This window comes from Rhinolophus sinicus, chromosome 3 (assembly GCF_057876585.1).
Source record: "Rhinolophus sinicus isolate RSI-liver-muscle chromosome 3, RSI-T2T, whole genome shotgun sequence".
NCBI lineage: Eukaryota > Metazoa > Chordata > Mammalia > Chiroptera > Rhinolophidae > Rhinolophus > Rhinolophus sinicus.
This window is the reverse complement of record NC_142503.1, coordinates 120,577,143-120,602,261: the sequence shown is the minus strand read 5'-3', so window position 1 is coordinate 120,602,261 and position 25,119 is coordinate 120,577,143. Positions and strand designations below refer to the sequence as shown.

The window sequence follows — 25,119 nt, the reverse complement described above, 5'->3', positions numbered from 1 at the left end:
CTTCTTTTGTGCTGGCAAGAGCTGACAGCTATTTAAATGAGAATTAAAAATAGGACCCTGTGAAGTACACGTTCCTTTCTTTTATGCCAGGATATAACTGACCACAGAACTGGGGTTATATCTCTCCCTCTCTTGAAACAAATTGCCACAGGCTATGCAATCACATTCTAGACAAAAACCAGTGATGAAAAAAAATAACTCCTAAGAGATATTCTGGTGGTCCAAATGCTTTCACCATTCCTAATAGAAAATACGTTTTTTTCTTATTCTTGAAATATTTTCAAAGAATTTGAAGGTTAAAGTGCTGCCAGTTTGTAGCTGCCATAATAATCTGTGATTCATACACATTGTGAGTTGGCTTTGACTGCTGGATATGTCTTTCCTGTCTGTTTTATCATCACAAACGGAAGAACCTCAGCTTGTGGGAAGTGGAGTTGGTGTGTTAGAGAAAAAGGGTAATTGCATGTCAGAGAATGAACTGTATGAAAGCTTTTTGGCTTTGGGAAGGCGGATTCTTATTTATCATTGGAACCAACTGACTAGAGCAGGCCTGGCTTAAGATTGGAGGTGAGAATGGGCTGTGAGTGTGCTCTTAACTAAACATTTGCCGTGCAGTTTTTCATTTGCTTGTGCTTTCATCAGATACTCGTTGAGTATTATAGTGAGTCTACATGACACCCATTGTGCCACCTCAGAACTGCTGGTCACCCTGAACTAACAATATCTCAGGAGAGTAGGCGTAGCTTGTTGAACCCAGAAGCAGGCCGCGTGTGTTCCACTGGTTCTGTAACATCCCAGAATGTATTCATTCAGCAAGCATCCGTTGACATCTGCTAAGGGCCCAGTGCTGTTTTAAGCCAGCTCTGCAAAGATGAACCTCACACAGCAACTGCTGCCTGGAATTTCCTGTTGGGGAGCAAGGAAGGAGGTAACAACATTAAGATATCAGGCAGTTGGCCGAGCCCGGGAGCACTGAGGAGGGGGCATTAAGCCAATCAAGGGGAGTCATAAGGCTTCCAGAGGAAGTGACCACTGAGCTGACTATCAAGAAGTTTGAGAACAGTAGCCAAGGAAAGAGAAGAGACTTCCAGACTTTATCCATTTTGATGCTCTCTCTTTAGGGAGTTCATGGCTAACCATTCCCAACAGATTATCAGCACTTTTATTTAAACTTCTCTAGAACAGAGTTTGACTAATTCTTTCTGCAAGTAGTTCTCAGCAAATCTCCAACCCAGGAAATCCTTCCTTATATCTAATGTATATCTACCCTGTCCTGGGCATTCAAGCTTTCTCCGTGAGTTCTGGCTTTTCTGGAAACCATGAGAAGTGTGTTGAGGAGGAAGTTGAAAGGTTTGCGAATTTATCCTGTGTTGCCTCTGGAAGTCACAATGCTCAGTGCTGCACGGAGGAACTCACTGGTAAGGAGGCACAATGCAATTTCCTTCTACTATTTCTCTTTAGTTTTTTTATCTTATGAGATTCATGCCTACAAAACGGCCATATTAGCCAGTAGATGGAGTACTTTATTAGAAATAGCAGGCCTTAGTAGCTATGTATCATTTTGTAGAGGGGAACTAACATTCATAATTATGAAAAGTGTTTAGACTATTTGTATATTTGCAGCTTTCTCTATGAGAGCCTGGAAGGGAATGGATAATCTTGGTAAGATTCTGGGCAGTTGGTTTGCTTTTACTGGAACTTCTCGGGGAGCCGTCCATTATGTGACTGGATACTGCCAGTCAGAACTTAAAATTGTTTTATAAAACAGCTGTCCAAATCACTTGCATGCCTCTGTTGAATTATTATTATTCCTGGTAGGTCTAAGCTCTCTGTGGATAATAAAAGATAGGTGTATCATTTCAGTGTTTCTCCTCAGCTAAAGTGAAGACCAGTGTGGTGGAGTGTGAGCGAAGCACCGCACAGAGATTGTAAGCTTCTCAAGTGAGCTTTCTATTGTAACCAAGCAACTGACACATTAGACACCTCTGCCATCAGCTTACATTCTCAGAACTTAGGTCAGTGCCCAAAATAACCCTGCTAATTGTGAGGGGCGCATGTGGACTGAAATTCCAGTTAGCAGTCGGGGCGTGGAGGGACTGAGGATCTGAAAACTTGTGATAATAGTTACTGTTCGTAACAAGCTGCTCGGCAGTTAGGCCCAAAGCCTGTAAGAGGTTCATGCATGGAACATTATATGCTGTGTTTTATATTCTCTATTTGTAACGCTGGTTCACTAGTGACAGCTGGTGAAAAAACAAATCTACTTGAGTTACAAGATCTGGGCTCGGTGTGCCCTGCTTTACCCTGTCGGTTGGTGGTGGAGTAACTGACAGGAGCGGATGACTTGGCTGAGGGGTGTGACATCTCGGCAGCCTGTGTAGGACCCCACAGTACTTTGGACCTCTTCTTGCTGCACAGTTCAGGTAGGCTGTTGTTTACGTGAAATTGTTTATAAGATGGACAAAGGTCACAAAACTGTTCAGTTCCAGAGTTGGCCATGAGGGTCTCAAGTGTTTCTCCTGCACACAGCATACCTGTATTGGGTGGGCACTGTGTTTCACGCCCTTCCTCCTTTGACATTATGCCAAACGAGCGTCTTCACGTTCTTATTCAAGTGCACTAAAGTTCTAGGACATAAGGGAGACTGATGGAGTTCACATGAGGTGTGATTTATCTGGCACGTGGTAAAATAGCTCTTTAAAATGTACCTTCCTCTTTTCTGTTTCATTTCCCATATTCTAGCTTCAAAAGGCAGACATTTATATTTGTGGGAGACGACAGAAAAAATATTAAGCCTCTTAGTCTAGTTTTCATATATTTTAAAGCCACTTAATTGGGTCTGGGTTTTATCTTTAGACTAAGATGAAAATCAGCACTAATCTTTTTCAAATAACCTTACTTAGCCTTAGTTTGTGCCCCATATCAATGTAATTATTATAACATAAAATGCTGCAGTGTTACTGCTTTTCTTATTCCAGTGTTGACCTACATTATAAACTATCAGATTTAGTTTTGGCTTCCAAGTGTCTGGCACATAAAATAAGTATGTACATGCTGTAAATGATGCTTTGGAACTTGCGCCTGACTGCATTACTGAATCCAGCATTTCTTCAGATTTATACATATACCTCATATCATATGACAGACATATTTCTGAAACATAGGTGCAAACTGGGTTTCGTAATTGAAATGATTTAACACACACTTTGAAAGCTGATCCCTTATAAGTAACGTATGTATAAAATGAATAAGAAGTCACGACTTAAATTATGCTTTGATGGTTCTTTGTACATCAGGTTCTTAAATTGAGATACACCAATGTTGCATAACCTTGGATAAATTTCTTAGGAGCAAAAACTGCCTTTTCATTACCAAGGAATGTGTGTATGTATATATATATATCTCACATGAAACGTTTTGGGTGTCCCTAAAAGGATGTCTGTGTGGTAGGAGTGGGGGTGGCCTGTTGAATATATTGGATATTAAATTATGCCTTTGGTGGAGAAAGATTTTCTGGAGAAAAGGGTCATGGTCTGAGACTTAAGAAATTAAAAAATGAAAGTTGAAAAGGATATTATTCTATTTTTTGTGCCTTATGTCAATTTAATAAACTTGTAAAGCTTCAATATTATTGTTCTTCTAACATTTATATCTATTGCAGTCTCAGGAATTATTAGCTTGAACATTATGAAATTGACAATTTGGACCTATACAAATGGCAATTTTGTGTGACTCTTTGTAATTGTTTAATGAACGTTAACTCATTTGAATGACAGTATAGACTTAACCCCCAACAATAGTGGCAAAACTCAAATATTCTCATAAAGTAGGAGAGATGACTCATTAAAAACATGATCATCAAAGGTTACTTCCTGTGACTAAATCCAGTTTATATGTGTTACGTCCTTCTTTCAATTCTTAACTTTGGTCTTTTAAAAAGAGCCTTCTGTTTCTGCCCAGTGCTTCCTACAGTGTTTATTAGATCCGGTGACTGTGGGAATTCATCCTCAATGGCTAAGAGCTGATATTTAGCAGGGTTCATCCTGGATAATTTGTCAATGAGCAAATGTATTAGGTTGGTGCAAAAGTAATTGCGGTTTAAAAGGCTAAAAATAATTGTAAAAACTGCGATTACTTTTGCACCAACCTAATATATTATGGTTTTGGGGTTTCTCTGTATGTACTCTCTTAGTGCTCTTCTTTTTCTAATTTCCTATGGTGAAATCTGCGGTTATTGATTTGAGACTTTTCTTCATTTTTTTTTTAATAGAAGTGCTTAGTGCTAAATTTTCTCCTAAGTACTGCTATAGCAGCAGCAAAATTTTTTTCATGTTTTGTATAGTTATTTTTATTCATTTAAAATGCTTCCTAATTTACCTTTTGATTTCTTCTTTGATTCATGGATTATTTAGAAGTGCATTATTTATTTTCCAGATATTTGGGGATTTTCCGGGTTTTTTTTTGTTATTTTGTTTTTATTATTCTAATTTAGTTTCATTGTAGCCAAAGAGCATACTTCTTATGACTTGAACTTTTTAAAAGTGTTTGAGACTTGCCTTATGATTATGGTTTATCTTGGTAAATGTTCCATGGGCAATTAAAAAGAATATGTATTTTGCTGTTGTTTGTGAGAGGGTTCTCAAGTGTCAATTAGGTCAAGTTTGTTACTAGTGTTGTTGACATTTTCTCTCTTTATGTGTCATTACTGATTTTCTGTCTATTTGTTCAATCAATTATTGAGAGAGGGGTACTGATATATCCAATTATAGCTGTGAATCCTATTTCTCCTTGCAGTTTTATCAGTTTTTACTTTATGTATTTTGAAGCTCTCTTATTAGATGCATTTAGGATTATATCACCTAGATGAACTTATCCTTTCATTATCATGAAATGACTCTTTTTATTCTGGTAATATTCTTTGCTCCAAAATTCACTTTTTTCTGATATTAATATAGTCACTCCAGCTTTCTTTTAAAGGGTTTTCTTTTTTTTTAGGAAGTTTCTCTCCAAGGTGTTTATACAAAAATAAACTGTATAGCTATTTTATTAATATAGTTTATGAATTAAAGTATAAGTAGAATTTACTGATAGTTTTCAGATTTCCTTCTACAATTCCGTTTTCACAGTGACAGGGTTTCTATAGTCATCCTTCCTCCACTGTTAGGTAATTGTCATTTTACAGTAAGTAGCCTTCTTTCTACATAATGCATGATATTTATATATTTAACACCTGACATAAAATGAGCACTAGCCAATCAGAATGGATGCCAGCTGTAAACAACAGGTGTGGCCTCACTGCTGCATGCTGGCTGAATATCTGTCCTGAATACATAACAATGGATGACTCCTGAGTTAGATGCAGAAACCATTTTTCCAGTCATGCTTTTGATGCTCTGCCTTCTGTAGATACTTTTTATTCTCTTTAAGAATCTATCTATTTAGAATCCTGAGAGCTATTCAGTAAACAAGTTAACACGTATATCAACCTCTTAAGACATGACTTCTTCATGTTAAGGGAAAATTCCATAAGGTTACTTATTTTTAAGCTTTTATTTTAGATTTTGGTTGAAATTTCAGGTAGCACATATTTGTTCATTAATTTTCCAGTTTTTATTGAGGCTTCTTCATATGTCAACCATTGGGAATTCGAAGATGAACAATACTACCTGGTCCTTGCCCTTAAAAAGCGACTGTAGTCAGGGAGAGAGGGCTACTGAGGTTCTAGCACACCTAGGACGAGGTGCAGGGGTGTGTGACGAGTGGAGTTTAAGAGGGCACCCTGTGGCCTCACAGGATCTCTCAGGATGTAAGAGCCCAACATAAATTAATTCACCGATTTCCAGAAAGGTAGCAACTGTTTTATAATATAAATCCTGTTTCATTCTTCCAGAGAGTTTTACCATTTACCTTATAATCAGTGTGTCTTTCATGACTAGTTTTTTTTAATACATGTCTGGAGTTTGACCACTCTGCTTGTCATGTTCCCTGAAGCATGTATTACCTAGTGGAGTGCCTCACACTCTTGGAGCGCAATTAAATATTTGTTGAATGAATGAAGGAATGAATATTTGCTTCTGTGCCAGAAATTGGAGCTTTTGTTCAGCCCTGTCATGAGCTGGATATTACTCAAAGGAAGTGACTATTGCCAGAATACACTCCATGGCAGCCCTTGGGGAAGGCATCTTCACAGATTGGGAACGAGCTGTCACAGTATGCCTAGGGAACCGAAATCAAAGCAACAAAATAATTTTGTGTGTAGAGCCCTCTGTATACCGAGAATAGAGTTCAGAGAGAAGCAGCTTACAGCTCCTCAGGCCCGGGTGGGATTTACATGCCTCTGTTCCTTCCTACATAGTGTAACCTCAGTAGCTTGGTCATGGGAATGAATGAGCTTCAGTCACCATCTAGACCAGGGCAGCTCCAAGGGGCTGGGGTTAGGCGATCAGGCTGGTTTGGTTGCACTACTGGCAATGATGTTTAGAGGATCCGAACTACCAAGTCAATAATAGTTGATCGATAAATAGGCCTGTACATCTTCCCTCACTTTTTCTTCTTATCAAAACAGTTTGGAAACACAGTTTAGAAGTGAAAATTTCTAGAGCTGGATGATAGGTTACATGAGCGTTCATTTTATTATTATTATTTATACTTCACATATAAATTATATATTCTTCTATATATTAGATCATTTCTCATGTGAGACAACAGAAAGGATATAAAAGAATCTTGCAGTCATATTGTGAGGTTAAAGAAGCAAGATGGAAAGAATACATACTGTCTGATTCCATTTATATAAAGGTCAGAAACAGGAGAAACGAAACTATTTTATTTAAGCATGCATATTAAGGAAGTAAAATGATGAAAAAGGAGCCGGAAGTGATTACCATAAAGTGATAGGCTTGACCACCTCTAGGCAATGGCGCATGGGGAGTATCTTGGCTGCCAGCAGCGTTCAGTTTCTCCATCACAGACGTGGTTACACGTGGGTTCATTTTATGATTTTCTCAGATGTAAATTTATGATTTGTAAACTTTTATCTATGCGAGCCATATTTTACAACACAAAAGTTTAAAACACATGAGAAAAATAAAATTAGTGAGATAGAGAGAGAGAGAGAGAGAGAGAGAGAGAGAGAGAGAGAGAGAGAGAGAGAGAAGGGATTTTCATTCTTATTCACTTGTTTAAAGCTGTCATTTTTTTTTTTCATTCAACAAATTTTTATTGAGTTTCTGATGAATACAAGGAACTGTTTAGATGCTGCAGATTCAGTGGTGAATGAAACAAAGTCCCTGCCCTCATGATTCAAGGAGCAAAATAGGAAATTCCATTTATATATATATATATTTTATTAATATAAATATTATTTTCAGCTATAAATATATTATATTTATGAAAATATATACATATATTTTTTCATAGACATACTTAAAAGTTTTTAATATATGTTTCAGGTATACAGCATTATAATTCAACATCTGTATACACTAAAAAGTGATCGTTACAAATCTAGTTACCATTCATCACCATACAGTTGACTTCCTTCACCCATTTCACCTACCCTCCAACCTCCTTCCCCTCTGGTAACCGCTGCTCTCTTCTTTGTATCTGTGAAATTTTTTTGTTTCAGTTTGTTTGTTTTGCTTCTTTTAGAAGCACATATGAGTGAAATCATATGGTATTTTTGTCTTTCTCCCTTGGACTTATTTCACTTAGCATAATACCTACAAGGTCCATCCATGTTGTTGCAAATGGCAAGATTTCATTCTTTTTTATGGCTGAGAAGTACTCTATTGTGTGTGTGTGTGTGTGTGTGTGTCTGTGTGTGTGTGTGTGTGTTCACATTCTTATCTATCCATCTTTCGGTGGACACTTAGGTTGCTTCCATATCTTGGGTATTTTGAATAATGCTGCAATGAACATAGTGGTGCATTTATCTTTTTGAAATAGTGTGCTTGTGTTCTTCCAATAGATACCCAGAAGTGGAATTGCTGGGTCATATAGTAGTTCTATTCTTAATTTGCTGAGGAGTGTCCATACTATTTTTGGCTGCACCAATTTACAATCCCACAATATGAGGGTTCCTTTTTAATCCACATCCTTTCTAACACTTGTTAGTTCTTGTTTTTTTTTTTTTTGTTTTTTTTTAATAACAGCCATTTTAACAGGTGTGAAGTGATAACTCATCGTGGTTTGATTTGCATTTCCCTAATACTTAATGACGTTGGATATCTTTTCGGTGCTTGTTGGCCATCTGTATGTCTTCGTTGGATAAATGTCTATTCAGGTCCTCTGCTAATTTTTTAAATCAGGGTGTTTGTTTTATTGCTGTTGAGGGGCTGTCATTGTTTATATAATTAGGAAAGTTGCCCCTTGCTTTAGTTTTTAGATGATGGTTGATTTTGGTCTTACATAGTTAGGTCTTCATGTATTATTATTTGACCTGTTCAGAAAATAAATAAGGTAGGTAATACCAAGCATTACTATTGATGCTTAGAATAGAACTTGGATAACATTTTTGACACAGTAGTAGTAATATTAAACAAGTGTCACTCTTAATATATAATGTTTGAAATGTTGCATGTTATCAATATATTATTGTTTAATATTTGATACTACATATTTATTATCAAACTAAAATGACATTGAGTATTGCATATTTCATATGTTTAATGTTTTCAAGCTTTAATCACTTCAAAAGAGAGTGAAGCAGAGAAACTATAGACAATATTCATTTGTTACATGGTTTTTAACTTTAAAAATCCTGTAGTTGAAGTTGATTAATTCTTATTCATACCAAATATTTATTATGAAAAGTAGAGCTTGTTGAGTAAGACACATGTACCTGATAAAAATTTAAAGCTTCCCAGTAAGAATTTGTATTTGTGTGAACCAAAACAATATATCTATATTTAACTATTATCTATAAATTTTAACTGTCATTGATGTGTCCAAGACTCAGATTTTGCTTCTTTTCTTTTGTACTTTTGTGATTGACCCACTTAGACAAGATTTTGACTTTTAAGGAATAGGAGAAGGGAAAAAGAGGGAGGGAAAATTCACTCACATGTTTATTAGCTTGATCCATGGAATTATCAATGGGAAATACAAACAGATTATTCTTAGCAGTGATCTTGCTTACAAAAGACTTGAATGAGCTTTGTGGAGAAGTAGGCACCCACATACATTCCATGACCCGATCATTTGGTAGATTCCTACTAAGTATGTATTTGGTAAGATTATTTATTGATATTATATTAAAATGAATATTACAATGTGTCTGAAGGATTCTTTTTACAAAGAAAGAAAACTTAATATTTAACCAATTGCCTTTTCCTGCTCTAACACTTAGCATACTTTTTGACACTGAACATATTTCTCCCAAGTTCCTGGTTTTGGAAGGAGGGCACTCTCACCATCCAGGATGTACAGGTGCCTGTTGTTTAAATTGCTTTGATTTTTATCCACCCAGGATTGGTATGGTGTTACATCAGTGTGGGTGCAAGTTCTAGGGAGAATGGTGAAGATTTGGATGGGCAGATAGAATTGAGCAATTCTGTACATTAGTGCTAATTACTGCCTGTAGGAAGAAGTCTCTCTCTATATCTTCCAACTTTTATCCTTTTCTCTGCCAGTTTTGCCAAATGTTTCTGGAGTCTAAAGGAATGATGTTCGTAGCCAACATCAGTCATAATATACTCTTCCCTAATCCCCTTTATCCTTGGTGTGAACAGATCTTTTTTTTTTTTTATCTCAACTGGGGCAGGTACACATGCAGGGAACTTTAGAATGGACTCCCAAAGGAACAGGGGTCATGATCTGTGGTTTCCCTTTGCAAGTATGTTTTGGAATGGTGATGGTACAGCTCTATAGAGAGCAGCTCTGCCCTATGCAGTCATTCAGGGATCAAGGCTCCTTCCATCTCAAGCAGTACCGTGCAAGAAAAATCTAATATTGGCCACATACGTGATGTTAAATGTTTTATCAGCCACATAAAACTAGTTAAAATCAATAGGTAAAATCAATTTTAATATTTTATTTAACCCAGTGTTCCATAATATTATCATTTTAACTTGTAATCAATGTAAAAGTTATTTATAGGCTTTTAAAAATTCTTTTCTTCACAGTAAGTCTTCAAAATTCAGGTGTGTTTTTCACTTATCATATAGCTCAGTCTGGACTAGCCACATTTCAAATGCATTATTACCATATTGAACAGCATAGAGCTAGAGGCACTGCCATTTTTCCAAGACCTCAGATCCCTTCACTGAGTCTTCTAAAGCCAGCCAGCAGACAAGGAGGAGTACATAGAGCATCCCAAAGTAGATTTTAGGGATTAGGGCTGGCAGTGAAGTATATTACTTCTACCCACATTTCATTGGCCAATACCCAGTCATATGAGCCTACCTAAATGCCTGTTGTACCTGGGAAATGTAGTTTAGCCCTGTGCCCAGAAGGAAAAGGAAATGGAGTTGGGAGTATATGGCAGAGTCTGTACCACAGCAGATGATAAAGTCTTATTATCCACATTTTACAAATCAGGAAACCGATACCCAGGCAGATTAAGTGATGGGCCAGTGAATGGGAAAATGTAAGTAGGATGTGGGTCTGCACTCCGTAGGATGATATTTCTTCCACCAGACTGTTCTGTCTCTTCCCCTTTATTTGCCCCCTGGCCACCCCTTTAATTTTGTCCATGTAGATACAGTTCTTATAGAAAAACGAATGTCTTCAATATTTCATCTCATCAGCTCTTCTAGGATGCTCTATAACTTAATGATAGTATCCTATTACGCTGTTATGGAAAATGACAGACAACCCAGTATAATGAAGCAAATAAGCGTTATTACTGAATAGTTCAACTAATAGTGCTATTCTGAGCACTGCATTATCATTTGGAGTGGGCTTTTTCCTTCTGCATACTAAAGCTCCTCATTCAAAGCAAAGGATTATTAAGGTCCTCATCAAGCTATTTCAATCAATGTATAAATTACATTTCATCTCATAATGAGCAGTCTGTGCAATTGAAGTTTTCAGCTTTTTAAAAGCGCTTAGAAGAATAGTAACAGAAGTGCTCTTACTGGTGAAATTATTGAATTGAAGTGCTTGGATAAGCTGCTTTATTTCTTAGATGGAAAGGGATATTTCAGATGGAGAAATAAGATAATATTCCTCAAAGCAGTAAAGAGTGATGGCTCTCCATGGACTACTGAATACAACACAAGTGTCCATCAAGGACAAGTTTTATGGAAGGCAATATAATTAGACCCCTGCCCTTTAGCTTTAGATTACCCACAACAAACTGGTTTGGGGTTTTTGTTGTTGACTTACGTTTTTGAATATGAAATAGATTCACAGAGTTCAAAAATTCAGAAATGTTAAAGGATATACAGTGCAAGATCCCCCTTCTGTTCTCCAATGCAGAGGGTTGACCCTTCTGCCCACCTTCTCCTTTCCCTACTCCAGGTAGGTACTTATTTGTTTCTTGAAGACCTTTCCGGAGTTTGTACGTGCATTTGTACACAAATATGAATTTATTTATTTTTTCCTCCTATGTTATTCTGTACTGTTCCACACCTTGCTTTTTATACTGAATGGGGATCTTTCTATGTCAGAGTATAGAGAGCTTTTTTATCATCATCATTCATTTTTATAACTGTGTAGTATTCTGCCGAATGAGGGTACCATAATTTACTTAACTGGTCCCCTATTGATGGACATTTAGTCTGTTTCCAATATTTGGTTATTACAAATTGTATTGCAATAAATAGGCTTGAACATCGGTCATTTCACAAAAAGTGTAAATATATTGGAGGCACAAATTCTCAGAGGTAGGATTGCAAGTCATTGTGTATATGCATTTGGAATTTGATAGAAATGGCCAAATTGGTCTCCCAGTGGTTGTACTAATTTACCTTCCAACCAGAATGTGAAAGACTGCTTCTTTCTTACACCTTTGCCAATTTACGTTATCAAATGTTTGAATTTTTAACTTACAGCTGAAAAATGATATTCTGTGAGCAGCTTTTCAATATGTTTAAGGATCATTTGTATTACTTTTTATATGAACTGTGTTCAGTTTCTCTGCTTATTTTTCAGTTATGTTGTTGGTCTTTTCTTTATTGATTTGTGGGAGCTCTGTGTTGATTAGGGGGTAAACTCTGGGATATGAACTGCAATATATTTTTTTCTTGTTTGTCACTTATCTTTTGATTTTCCTTAATGTACATTTTTTCTTCACTACACAGAAGTTTTCCTTCCATTTCTTTTTCCATTGTAATCAAGTTTGTCTTTCTTTTAATGGCTCTGAAGTTTGAATTCAGAAAGCCTTCCCCACTCCAAGGTTATAAATAATTTACCAATTTTTCATAATAATTTTTACATATTCACTTTTTACATTTAAATCTTTGATCCAGATGGGATTTATTCAGGTAACAGTGGATTCAACTTATTTTTCCCTACATATTTATCTCATTATTACTTTTTCCCAGTGATTTGAGATGCCTCCTTTATCACATGCTCAAATACCCATGTGTATTTGAGCCTACCTCTGGAGTTACTCTTTCCAATTGTCTGTCTGCATTTTGTGCCAATACTGTACAGTTTTAATGAAGATAATTTGTATTTTAATATTTGCTAAACTAGTCTGCCCTGATTGCTCTTTTCCCCTCCGCCTGGCTATTCTTGTTTGTCCATTTATATGTTAAAATCCGACTATTTCTTATCCTTATCTTTCAACCTGGTCCCCAACAAAACTTGTTGTTATTTGTATTAGGCATTGCATTACATTTATAAAATAACTTTTTAAAATTTTGTAAATAAATACTTTATTTTATTTTGTAATGATGTGGACTGTTCCTATCCAATAACATGTTTTATTACCTCATGTGTTCATTTTTAGAAAGAATTTCTCAGTAGTGTTTTAAAGTTTTCTTTATTTAGGTCTTCTACATTTCTCTTAAGTTTATTCCAAGGTATTTTGTCTATGCTACATTGTTAATGGAATTTTCAATTATAGTTCCCAAGAGCTTATTATTTGTACATATAAAGGTCAGACAAGTTTGCGAACTCATCCTAGAAAAAGTGCTACATACCTCATTGCTGAATATCACTATGGTCCCCTTTGAAGTACTCCCCTTGGGAAGCTATGCACCAACGCAGGACTTAGTCCACCCTTCAAAGCAATTTTGGATCTCTTTTTCTGGAATGGCCATCAGAGGTGTCCTCATATTACCCTTGATGTCCTGAATGTCATCAAAATATCTTCCTTTCAATATTTCCTTTATCTTTGGGTAAAGAAAGAAGTCGTTGGGGCCCAGATCAGGTGAGTAGGGAGGGTGTTCCAATACAGTGATTTGTTTACTGGCTAAAAACTCCCTCACAGACAGTGCTGTGTGAGCTGGTACATTGTCGTGATGCAGGAGCCATGAATTGTTGGCGAAAAGTTCAGGTTGTCTACCTTTTTCACGCAGCCTTTTCAGCACTTCCAAGTAGTAAACTTTGTTAACTGTTTGTCCAGTTGGTACAAATTCATAATGAATAATCCCTCTGATATCAAAAAAGAGGTTAGCAACATCTTTGCAACAAGTTTGCAAATTTAATTGTCAGACCTCGTATGATAACTATTGATTTCTAGGTAATAATTTTTTACACCACTAGCTGATTGATTTTTCTTCTTTGTTGGAGTTTCCCAAGCATACAGTCACATCATCTTTGAATTGTGGTGGGCTTACCTTCTTCCCAGTAGTCACTCCTCTGGTTTAGCTGTCTTTCACTAAGTTATTTTGTGGCAACAAACAACTCCTAAATCTTCATGGCACACAGCAAGAAGGTATATTTATAGTTCCCATTACGTGCCTATCACAGGCTGGGCCTCAGCTCTGCTCCAAGTCTTTATCATCTGGGACCAGGCTGAAGGAGAGGCTTCATCTGGGATATGCTGGTCTCCTGAAATCCAGAGGGAAAGAGTGAGTACAGAGCCGCTCCATGGCTCTTAAAATTTTAGCTACTTCATTTTGGCTCACATTTCATTGACCCAAGCAAGTCATGTGACCAAGCCTGATATCAATGGGGTGAGGAAGTATAATCCTTTCAAATGTAGGAACATCTACTATTAGAGATCAATAAAGCAATCTACTACGACCTCTAATTTATTTTTCCAGAAAAGCAATAAAATAACATAATCATATTGAGTGGCATAATCAGAACTCTTAGAATCCGTTAGCTCCAAATTCTTAATTTGTATAGACCTACACTTGTCATTGCTATATCAGTTAAGTCTTGCTGTATGACAAGCCACTTCACAATTCAGTGTCATGGCAGTAAGCATTTATCTCACATGTCTGCTGGTTGGCTGGTGGTGGCTGATATAGGCCAGGCTTTGCATGGAAGATTCTGTTTTCTGTATCTCTTGTCTTCCTCAAACTGATGGGTTGGACAAAGAAGGGCTGAGATTATGTTGAAGAAAGTGAGAAACTTGCTTCAGGCACAAAATTTAAGAGGGTGACCAAAAAAAGTTAGTAACGAAGACAAATAATATTTTAATGCAATGTTTTAAAAACACAAAATTAAAACACACAAATCCATGATAAACAAAATATCAAAATTTTAATAAAGACAAAATCAATAACAATGCTTTGTCACACCATATTGGAGCCTGAGGCTAAAGGAAAATCAATAATACTAATCCTGTCTTTATGAATAATTATTGAAAAGTATATTTATTGAATGTTACGTATAAGACATTATGTTGCATGCATAATTTATATGTATATCTTATTTATGAGGTATACATAAATATGAATCATTCCATTTGATCAGTCATAGGTATTTGTATCAAATATACTTCTATTCACAATAACAGTCCAGTAATATGCACAGTAGTTGGAGAATTCATTTTTGAGATCTCCTTTAGAGACTTCTGTGTACTTCTTTGACTGTCCTCAGTCGTGCCTAATTTTCATCCTTTCAATGGTAAAATGATTTTTGAAAACAGGCAAGAATTGTTTAAGACCAAGTATTGGGTAAATAAGCAGGGTTATTCAGTTGGTTATTACTCTTTGGTCAAAAAAAGAAATAAATGTGAAGACATGATATTCGTTCTATTATGCAACTTGTGAACTTGCCCTGCAAGCATTTCTTAAAGTGGAATTCTAGAAATTTCTATTTTAATGGAATTGTTGGAAAAAGTAGATAGCTCCATAGAGTGACAACTTTGAGAGAAAATACTACTTTGGGATGCATAAAGTCATGAACGTAGGTGTCCCTCCATATCTATGGCTGGAAGGAAAGTTCAAAAGTCCTGGTGAATGGAGGGGACTGTAACTGTCAGAAACAGAATAGAACTACCCTAAGAACAGCTTTGTGAATTAGCTTTGTAGAGTGTAAAACGAAAGTCATAGTTTTATATGTTCTGCCATGGTGTAGAACTTGAAAATAAGAAGAAACTACAAAAACTGTGGTAAATGTGTTATAGAGAGACCAGCCCCTACCACATCCATACAATCTGCATCCCTTCCTTGTCCCCCCCAAATTTCAGTCATTACATGGTTGTAAGATCTGACCTTGACTTTGTGTACATATGTAAGTATCTAGGCACGTGTAAACTTGTTGGTCAATAGGTAGAGATGGTCCATTCATATAGCAATAAATCTGTGAATATATGAATAACCCAGATGCTGATTCAGAAATGCATAAAGAGACATTCAAATCCAAACCCGTGTGTCAATATAGCAATAATAAATAACAGTTTTATGGTATCTGTAACTGTCTTTCACCTGTATATCTTGTTTTAATTCTTTTACCTTAAAGAGATTCCCCATCTCTTTTTCTCTGTGTGCGTATATAATTGTACGCAACCATATGCACAGACACTTCTTAGGAAGACCTTATGAAACACTTAAAGATGTCTAGGCACTTCCCCTGATTTATAGAGTAGAAAGAAACACTGGTGACTAGCTTAGGTAAGTTAAATATATTAGAGTGTATTTGTTTGTTTCTTTTTTGGCAAAGTTTTGAAGTAAAATTCTTGACCATCTTCTTTTCAGTGTGGTCAGCATTATGTCCATCCATGCAACAATTGCTTATTATTTGTCACTGAGATATCAGTCTATTAGGAAGTCATAGCATAGCAAACGTCAGTTTGGGTATTTGTAGAATTACTTATCGAAAAGTAATCAGACTTGTTCCAAAATTTGTAATCTTGTGAATACTAAAATAAGTAAGGCACAGCCCTTCCTCTCTAAAGCCTTACCATCCAGTGCCTCAACGTGGAAAAACTAATCTTGCTTTTTAGGAGTAAGGCTTTATAATGAGCAAACCAGAAACACTGACCTCAAATTAAGTTCTACATTTAAAGGAAGAAAGGGTAAAAGGAAACATCACGACGCAGTGCTGGGTGGCTGTGCTTAGTAAGTGGTGTCTTTGGCTGCCTCAGCACATTAGAGTGGTGTTTTTCCCCATTTCTACCCTTCTTTTCCTTCTTACTCATGCAGCATGCTACTTCACTCAGCTGTGAAATGTTTACCATTGCAAGGCAACCTATAATTAAGCGCTGGAATAAGTGGGGCAGGAAAATGAGGACCAAGAATTCAGTTAGGTTGGGGAAAGGCATTGTAGAGAAGGAAGGGCATGAAGTGGGCCTTGAAACAGATTTGGTTGGGTGCAGAGGGACAGTTCAGGCAACAGCAATGCTGTGAGCAAACGGCAAGGGCCAGAGTGAGTCAAGCTTATTTCAGGGATGGTCTGGAAACTGTCTCCTCAGAGTCTGGGGAGGAGAGGATGCTGCCAAGGCAGACTGAGAGTCAGCCAGTGTGACCTGAAGGCCTGAGACCCGGGTCCTGCCACCAGCTAGTCACGTGTCCTTGGCAAGTCACTGAACCTTCTAAGTATCAGTTATTCAGATGCGACATGATGGCTTCAGACTGAAAAATCTCTAAGGTAGATTCCTATTTTAAAAGATTGTGTGATTCTTTTGTGGTGGTCCTTGATAAAGTAGAAGAAAGACTTGAATTTATCCTAACACTGTGGAGCCTTTAAGTTGTCCTGGGCAAGGGAATCACATAACGAAAGAGGGAATTCATCACATAATGAAAGGGGCATTTATTGGTATTCAATTCAGGAAAGGTGGTTTAGACATATCGAAGGAAGAAAACCAGCTTGGAGGCTACGCTAGTAGTTCAGACAGGAGCAGGGCAATTGAAATAGGAATCAAAAGAGAGGGACAGACAAGAGCAATTGTTTATTCAGCCTTTATTGATCATAAGAAACTGTGCTAGGTTCTGGGGATCCAGTGATAAGTATGACAGAAAAGGTCTCTATTCTTGTGGAACTTAAAATTCTAACAGAAGGAAATATTAGCAAAATTTGTTGATTGACCAATAGGGTATTTGTGCCTTTAAAACAATGACACTCCAAGGCCAAACATCCAGCTACGAAGAATTGGTTGAAAAAAGTTGTATTTTCATAAAATGGAATACTATGTGGCCATAAAGAATTCTGAAACATATTTATTGACATGAAAGAATATTCATGATATGCCACTGAATGAAAAACAACACAAATCCAGAATACAAAATAGAAAGTCATGCACCACTTTGTATGACGAGCGGGATTATTGGTGATTTATTTCATTACTTTTCATTCAGTGATTATTTATTGAGTGCCTGCCATGTATTGGGCATTAGTTTGGGCTCTAGGGATAAGTGATAAAGAAGAAAGACATGGTCCCTGATTAGTTTTTTTGTCTCATCGTTTCTAACTTGTGCAGTGAACTCATGTTACTTCCATTGAAAAATGTATGTTTTACAAGTTTTAAAAATCACTCCCATTGGCCATTTGTGTGGTGTATAAGAATGTTTTCTGACTCCTTGGCTGTACAAGTGAAGTGGAGGATGCACCTTTATGAAATGACACTGCCCTGGCCTCCGTCTCATCCTGGTGCTTACAGGAGAGGAGGTGATTCTGGGACACCAGCCTCCTGCCTGGGGTGGAGGGGGCACTGCCTCACCTTTGGCAGCTGGACTGTCAGAACTCCCAGACTTGGTATGGCTCCAAGGCAAATAGAGTTCCACTGATGAGACATGCGACTCGGCTGGCTTTTTATAGTCCTTCTGAGGGTTGGTTATGCCAACCTTGGTGTCCATTTACATTTGCCGTATGTTACTTGACACTCCTTTTATTGAAGTAGCCTCTCCCGGAAATCTCTGTCATTCCATAAACCCTGGCAACTGCCCTGCAGTGCAGCTGACCTCCCACAGTTTGAAAAACAACTTGTATTCTGGCTACATTTAAAGGAAGTTTGGGGTGAGTGCATGGGCGAGGGCTTGGCTGTTAATATCTTTGTGGGCAGAGCACCCACAGGGGGATCTGACACTGGTTATCCCCTAGGTTCCAGGGCCCTGACACAGAAGGCTTTGTGTTCGTTTTCCTTTCCTCTGCCGAGCTCTTCTTTTGTGACGACTGCTAACCACGTCTTTCTGCTAGAATGCGTTCATCAGTGCCTCCTATTTTTAAAAGGCGGGACCTTTGTGTATATATAGGCTGAAGAACAGATAAGCAAGCACACCCCATCAAATTATTATTTTTTGAAAAAGTATTTCATGTTCCTTATAATAAATTGTAATATATAAGTAAACATACAGATAGCTAGATGAAGAAAAAATTACCTACACTCCTATTCCCCAGAAATGTTTTGGTGGATTTTATTTGTGTACTTCACTTTCTATCCATGTCGTTGTTTTCAGCATTGGTTCTACCAATTCTATAGTCTATGTGTAGATCTTAAGCTATGTCTGTACCAATATTTTCCACCTACTCCAGGCAGGCCTTTTCTTTCTATAGTGAACGAACACTATTCTAATTAGGTGCTTAGCTGCTTTTTCCAACATCAGATGGCCTCTTGGCCCTGATCATACAATGATAGAATGTTCGTCCATTTCAAGGCAGCATCGACTTGTTTTTTCATGTCACCTCTGGTTGATGGAAATCTCTGGAGTCAGGCTAGCCAATCAGATCCTCACCCCTTGTTGCTCTGTGATGAAACCCTAAGGGCATTTTAATATAGAGGGCTCCTCTGGTCACTGATGGTCTTGACCTTTGCACCAGCCTAAAGGAGAAAGGAGGAAGACAGGTCCCTCTGGACCATATCATCCTGCATCTACCTTCTATCCTCTTCTGGGAGCGTGAGAACCTTCCTGACATTCACGTGAGCAATCCCTGAGCACAAATCCTCCATGTAGTGTAAGTGGACAAGCAACATGGAGAAAGTTTAATTATAGAGTCTACTTTTTGCTAGTTCCAGAGATATTTTTTCCTTAGGAATGTCCTTGTTGTCAGGGATCTTGCTCTTATTTGAATTCAGCCCTTTCCAAGCCAGGCCTTTCAGTACCTGGCTTTCTCAGTTGCACCTTGCTTCTTTCTGCCTTCCACTCTAAGTTGGAATTATTGTCATGAAATGTCATGTGATTCTAAAAAAGCAAGATCTTCCCTGTTTGGGTGTTTCAGGTCTTTAGTTCACTCTCCTTACAGAAATCGTCTGCTGTCTACTGCTGCCCTGTAGTATTAACTATTGATAATTCCACTGAGACTCTAATTTCCCACACTAGGGTTTTTCTTCAGCCACTGAATTCTGGCCACACGTTTTTCTCCTCCTTCCATAGAGCTAAACCGAGTGTTTGAGTGCAGCAACTTTCATTTTCAGTGTCTTAGTCATCATTTTTCGTCTTTGTCTTCATCTTCTCCTTCTCCTTCTTTTTTTTAACCTTCAATTTCCCCCTTTTTTTGGAAGCAGGTAAGGTCTGAATCATAGAGAAATACTATAAGTTGTCTTATCCTTGTAAATCGCTCTTGTGGTCTTTTCTTACTCTTTATTTTCTATACTTCTAGCTCATCCATCCCTTTTATTTTACTCATTTAATCTTATTACTTATTGTTAATTTACTTGTACACATGTGACTTTTCACTAGAAATTCACAAGATGGTTTCTGTCTGAGGTTAAATAGGGTAGAGGGGCGTAAGACTTAGGATACTGTGGCAAGGAGCTTATTAATCACAGATGAAATGTTGAAAGGAATGTTCTGAAGTTCAGTTCATATTTGTGCTTGCTCAGAGCTAATTTATTGGTTCTGTTTTTCCTTTTGTGATCTTTCTGAAACCCTTCTCACTCTTTGATATGAATCAGAAAAAAGAAGTTTCTTCCTCGCTAAGTTTATAGTCAATCTAAGGAAGCAACGAAGATAAAGTGATTTTATAGGTAAAATTAATCTATAGGTTTGGAAAGGCATTGAGATTGAATTTGTTTCTTAGCTGGTGGCTGATTTCAAAAGTAAAGTACCACGTCCTTTAAGGGGCCTGAATCAGTGTTGTAGAACTATTTGCGTAGATCCTTCATCCTCCATTTTGGTGTGTCATGAGGACATTAATAATGGATGGTTGCTGCACTTTGTAGTCAGACACATTATTTTGATCCATTTTTATTTCCCAATGGGCTTCTGGAAAAGGGCAATGAGAGTAGATTTAAAACCACATTATTGGAATTCAATAACTTTAGTCATGCTTTGTGTGTCTAGTGCTTGCTGAAGAGTAGGTCTAATATAGAGAGTCAGTCAAGCATGGAGCAGGCAAAATACCAAAATGGATTTTCTTAACTAAGATATAAGCTGAATTCTAGGTTTTAATTTAGGCTCGATGCTCAGCATTAATGTGTTAGATGTGTACAGTTTGCTCTTTTCGATTCTGAGGATGAAGAGATGAGCACAGAAACAAACAGATTTATGAAACTCTGATAAGAAAAAGATGGAAATGGGAGTGAGAAGACCTGTCCTTTTAGAGTAGGCTTTAATTCATTTTTGTTTTTTTAAAGAAAAACCATCTGAGTGTGTCCTGCACTTACACAAATGTTAAGTCAAGAGTGTTTTGAGAGAAGCAGTGAAATTACTTTTAGGGGAAGAGAAAGGGACAGTATTAGGGTTGTAGAATGGAGAAATGCCTGTTGATTATGGTTTGTGCCTGTGGAGAGGCCAAGTGTAGGTACTGGGGGATTAGCTATGTTTGTTGTTGTTTAACTTTTATTTTTATTCTTTTTCACAAAAGAAATTAACCTCTAGTAGAAAAAATTTAAAACATACAAACAGTTCATTAAAAATCACTTGTAATGCTGCCACCTAGAGAAAAATACTATGAAGAATTTTGACATCATTTTTAGTTTTCTCCATGAGTATACATAGCTATTATTTTAATAGGACTCTAGCTTACTTTTTCTCAGTTAACAATATATCTTCAATGTCCAGTGCCATTAAATCTATTTTGCGACATTATTTTTAGCATCTTTCTTTTTTATATGGATTACTACATTGTGTTAAACCAATCTCCTTTCTTTTGATCTATTGGTTGTTAGAACTTTTCACTGTTGTAAACAACTCTGTGATAGCATTTCAACAGATAAATCCATTATTGCCTTAGTGGAGATTCTTAGGAATGATATTATGGGGTCAGTGGAAGGCAATGGGAGCTTTCTAGAAGGTTAATTGACAACCTGTATTTCCATCTGCCTTACATGAAAGGGTGGCATTGGCTTCAGAATCGGGATTTGTGGTTATCTCAATTACAGTGTCTTAACGATAGCTCCTAAAATTAGGTCTTCACAGGACTCTGATCCTATGAGGTTTCATTTCCTGTTCCGGCCTCTCAGATGTGAGATCTAAAAGCTTGTGTCTATAATATTAGCTTCTAACAAGCATGCTGTAGGTGTTTAAATACAAATTAACAGCCAACCAAGTTGCTGTGGATATTTATGTGGGGGAGGAAGACATAGAAACATACCCTTAGAAGCTGTGTCATGGTCTTAGTGATCTAAATATATAAAGAGTACTTCTAAGAAGGAAGTTGACCTTTCCAAGGGGGCAGTGAAATCCCAAATAGGACTTTCATCTCCGTGACATCTTTTTCCCAGTATAATGAGCATTTATGAAAAGGTCAAGAGAAAGCATTTGTAAATGAACCTGTAAGACTATTTATAATTTGAAATGTTCCAAAATTTCAAGAGTTACTAGAAAATTCTCATCCCAGGTAAATAAATCTAAATTGCTAAAAAGTTTTGATAGAATTTTAGAAAATGAAATCTTAAATGACTGAAATGAAGAGAGAGTAGTGTAGTGGGCAGACAAAAAAAAATGAGCCTCAAAGAAACGTGTATGGGTGGGTGTGGGGGGAGTGGGAAAATAAGAGGGTGGAAGAGTAATGGGCTGAGCCTACTATGGTGACTAAGGACAACTCAGACATTAGCCCTGGTGTGGGACAGTGGGCACCTTGGCCCTCATTCTGAATGAACCATAGATCTCTCCTCCTCAGCCTATGCTATGGACCAGCATTGTTATTTCAGGGTCACTTGCAGGAGCCAGATACTTTTCCGTATCCCCGGGGTGGGTCTCTGGTCTCCTGATTCCAGTCTAGTGCTCATTCTGCTTAAAGTAGAAAATAGCAGTCATGTGACAAGGATTTTCAGAGATACATAAAAGCTACTGGGTAACTAAAGCTCTGGTTATACATTCTGGGAAGGGGACACAATATAAAAGAGAAAAAAAAGAAACATGAAAGAAACTCTTAGCGCTTCAAGATTGGGGTCATCCATCCAGTGCTGTCTTTATAGATGAGGATACTGCGGTTCAATGATCTACTGGGGCACAGACACCCAATACGTACCAGGGCCAAGAACTCAGACTGTGACACTCAGCCTGGTGCAAAGTAATCTAGGTGTGTCTTGTGATTCATTCATTTGTTTCTCGTGATAATCTTCAACCTCCTGTTTTCATGGTTCATGAATTCGGTATCATTAACCTCCGCATGTGTTAAGAATCTATTTGCATGTGTACCATATCCTATAAAGCAAAAGAGACAAATGCAGTGCTTGCCACGTATGAATTTCCTAAGGCAGGCAGACATCACAGAAATAGACAGAAACGACATACAAGACCACTGAACAAACAAAGCAAATACATAAATCATACAACTTTGCCATATGAGATGGTACATGAAGAGATCATCCCAGTCCATTGCTTTAAGAGAAACCCATCTTCATTATTGGATAGTCCTAAACTGATAAGTAATAAGGATCACCCCATGCTCTGTAGTTGCCGTATGGGAAAGAAAAAGGAAGAGTGCTTTCACCTGGCACACCTAGCACTCACGTGCATGGTCCAGTTTCTGTGGTATATTGTTGATTAGCACCTTCATTGATTTGTATGTTTTTGTGTATTCTGTGACAATCTGCAAAGACTAGGAGGGTCTGCTAAGGCAGGGAGACTCTCAGGGCCTGCCTTTTAAAACCAAAGGACTTTTCCCCCCTTGGAGGAAAACTAGTGGTCTTATGGTTCATAGTCATATTTTTGTTGAGTTTTTTTCCTTCTAGAAGGATTTCGCAGATGATACATGAACCTACAGACACCCAAATGTTTAAACTGTGTCATATGAACTGTAATGAACGTGAGATTGGGTATAAGTTCTATTATCTCAAACACCAATTAAAGACAAACCAAAGGTAACCCTGTTCTCTTCGGTGGTAACAAAAACCACCTGGACCAGGTAGCTTATGAATTCCTGTTCTAGTCATTTGCATCAGGGACAGTATTAGTAGTAGTTTTAGGGCAGTGTTAGTATTATTATTCTGAAAGTATCATATTTATGATGTGAGATAAAACCAATGAGTAATTATGGGGTCTTCGAATTCTATTACCCGCTGTGTTCTTGAGAACCAGGATTCTGGTATAGAAGAAAGGAGATACAGATGTTTTATGGAAGATGTTAGGTTAAAATGCTATGGTTATGAATTTGAATTGGAAATATCAGTTATGAATTCGTAAGGTGTTTTATTTTTTAAATATGCATCCTTACTAGCTCTGTTAATTATAAAACCCTAGAAACAATGATTAACCCAGTAGTAATGAGCATCCCTACTCCCCAGTTTGGAAAAATGTTTGCCATTAAAGGAAACCAAGGCTTCTTACAAAAATGGCTGATGTCAAGCCTGACAATATATATGATGAGCAAGGAAACTAACAGAGACTACTAGAATAGTCAACTTGAAGTCAAATTGAAGGGAGAGCCCACTGGCCAAAGATGAGCTTCATTTGGTTAAGAATTGTGGTAGATCAAAACCCATTAATTATGTTTAAATCTATGAACACAAAACTATATTAAGTAAACCAACTGGTTGGTTACCTTGTGAATATACCGTGTTTCCCCGAAAATAAGACCTAGTCAGACAATCAGCTCTAATGCATCTTTTGGAGCAAAAATTAAAATAAGATCCAATCTTAGTTTGCTAGGTATAATATAATATAATATGATATGATATAATGTAATATAATATAATATAATACCGGGTCTTATATTAATTTTTGCTCCAAAAGATGCATTAGAGCTGATGGTCCAGCTAGGTCTTATTTCCGGGAAACACGGTAACAGAAAACCAATCCCTTTTCTTGAAAACTAGGTAGAGAAAAGGAAAGAATCAAGCATTTTTCTTCATGAATTATGTCACTGTAACCAAATAGTCAATAAAGTTATTCCAGCTAATAAAGTTATTCCAGCTAATAAATGAAAATAAAATGATTGAATGAGAATATCATCCTGACATTAACAGTTTTAGGCACAGAGCATCAACTACCAAAACAGTTGACAGCAACTATCAAAAAAGAGCAAAAACCAGTTAAATGTCTCTTGACAAAAGAACACAATGCTATTTAGAGTTCTGTCAAAGAAATTGAACCTCAGGCCTCAGGACCCAGCTGCCAGTTTGTGGGAAGTAAAGAGGACAGACTGACTGCGTTATGTGGCTGCAATCAAGAAATCCAGATTGTGGGAAACTCTGCAGGCCTGATGCCCCAGGATCTTTAACAGATGAAGTGTATGAAGGAGAAAGGAACATAGATGAAATCTGTAGATTTAAAAAGACTTGAAAGACATATCAAGTGAAAAACTGGGCAAAAGTAGGTTACAGGAACCAGGCATGCTTATTTAGGTGATAAAACCATAAAGAGCCACAAGAAAGTGATTGCTGTGTAATCAGAACAGTGGTCACCTTGCGGGGGGGATGGAGGGGAGACTGTGCTGGGGACGGGGGACATG

General features: G+C 37.3%; 1 protein-coding gene across 7 annotated transcripts in view; it reads left to right on the top strand.

The window, feature by feature from the left end:
• AKAP6 (A-kinase anchoring protein 6) overlaps positions 1-25,119 on the top strand; it is a 475,966-nt gene that overhangs the window by 154,510 nt on the left and 296,337 nt on the right. The window contains exon 1 of one of the 7 annotated variants that reach the window (XM_074328131.2): positions 2,077-2,423. The exons of 5 other annotated variants lie outside the window; for them this stretch is intronic. The gene's annotated coding sequence lies outside the window, so the exon portion shown is untranslated. Of the gene's footprint in view, positions 1-2,076; positions 2,424-18,202; positions 18,301-25,119 lie in introns of those variants that run through there. One more of the 7 variants, XM_074328132.2, reaches the window with a different exon arrangement.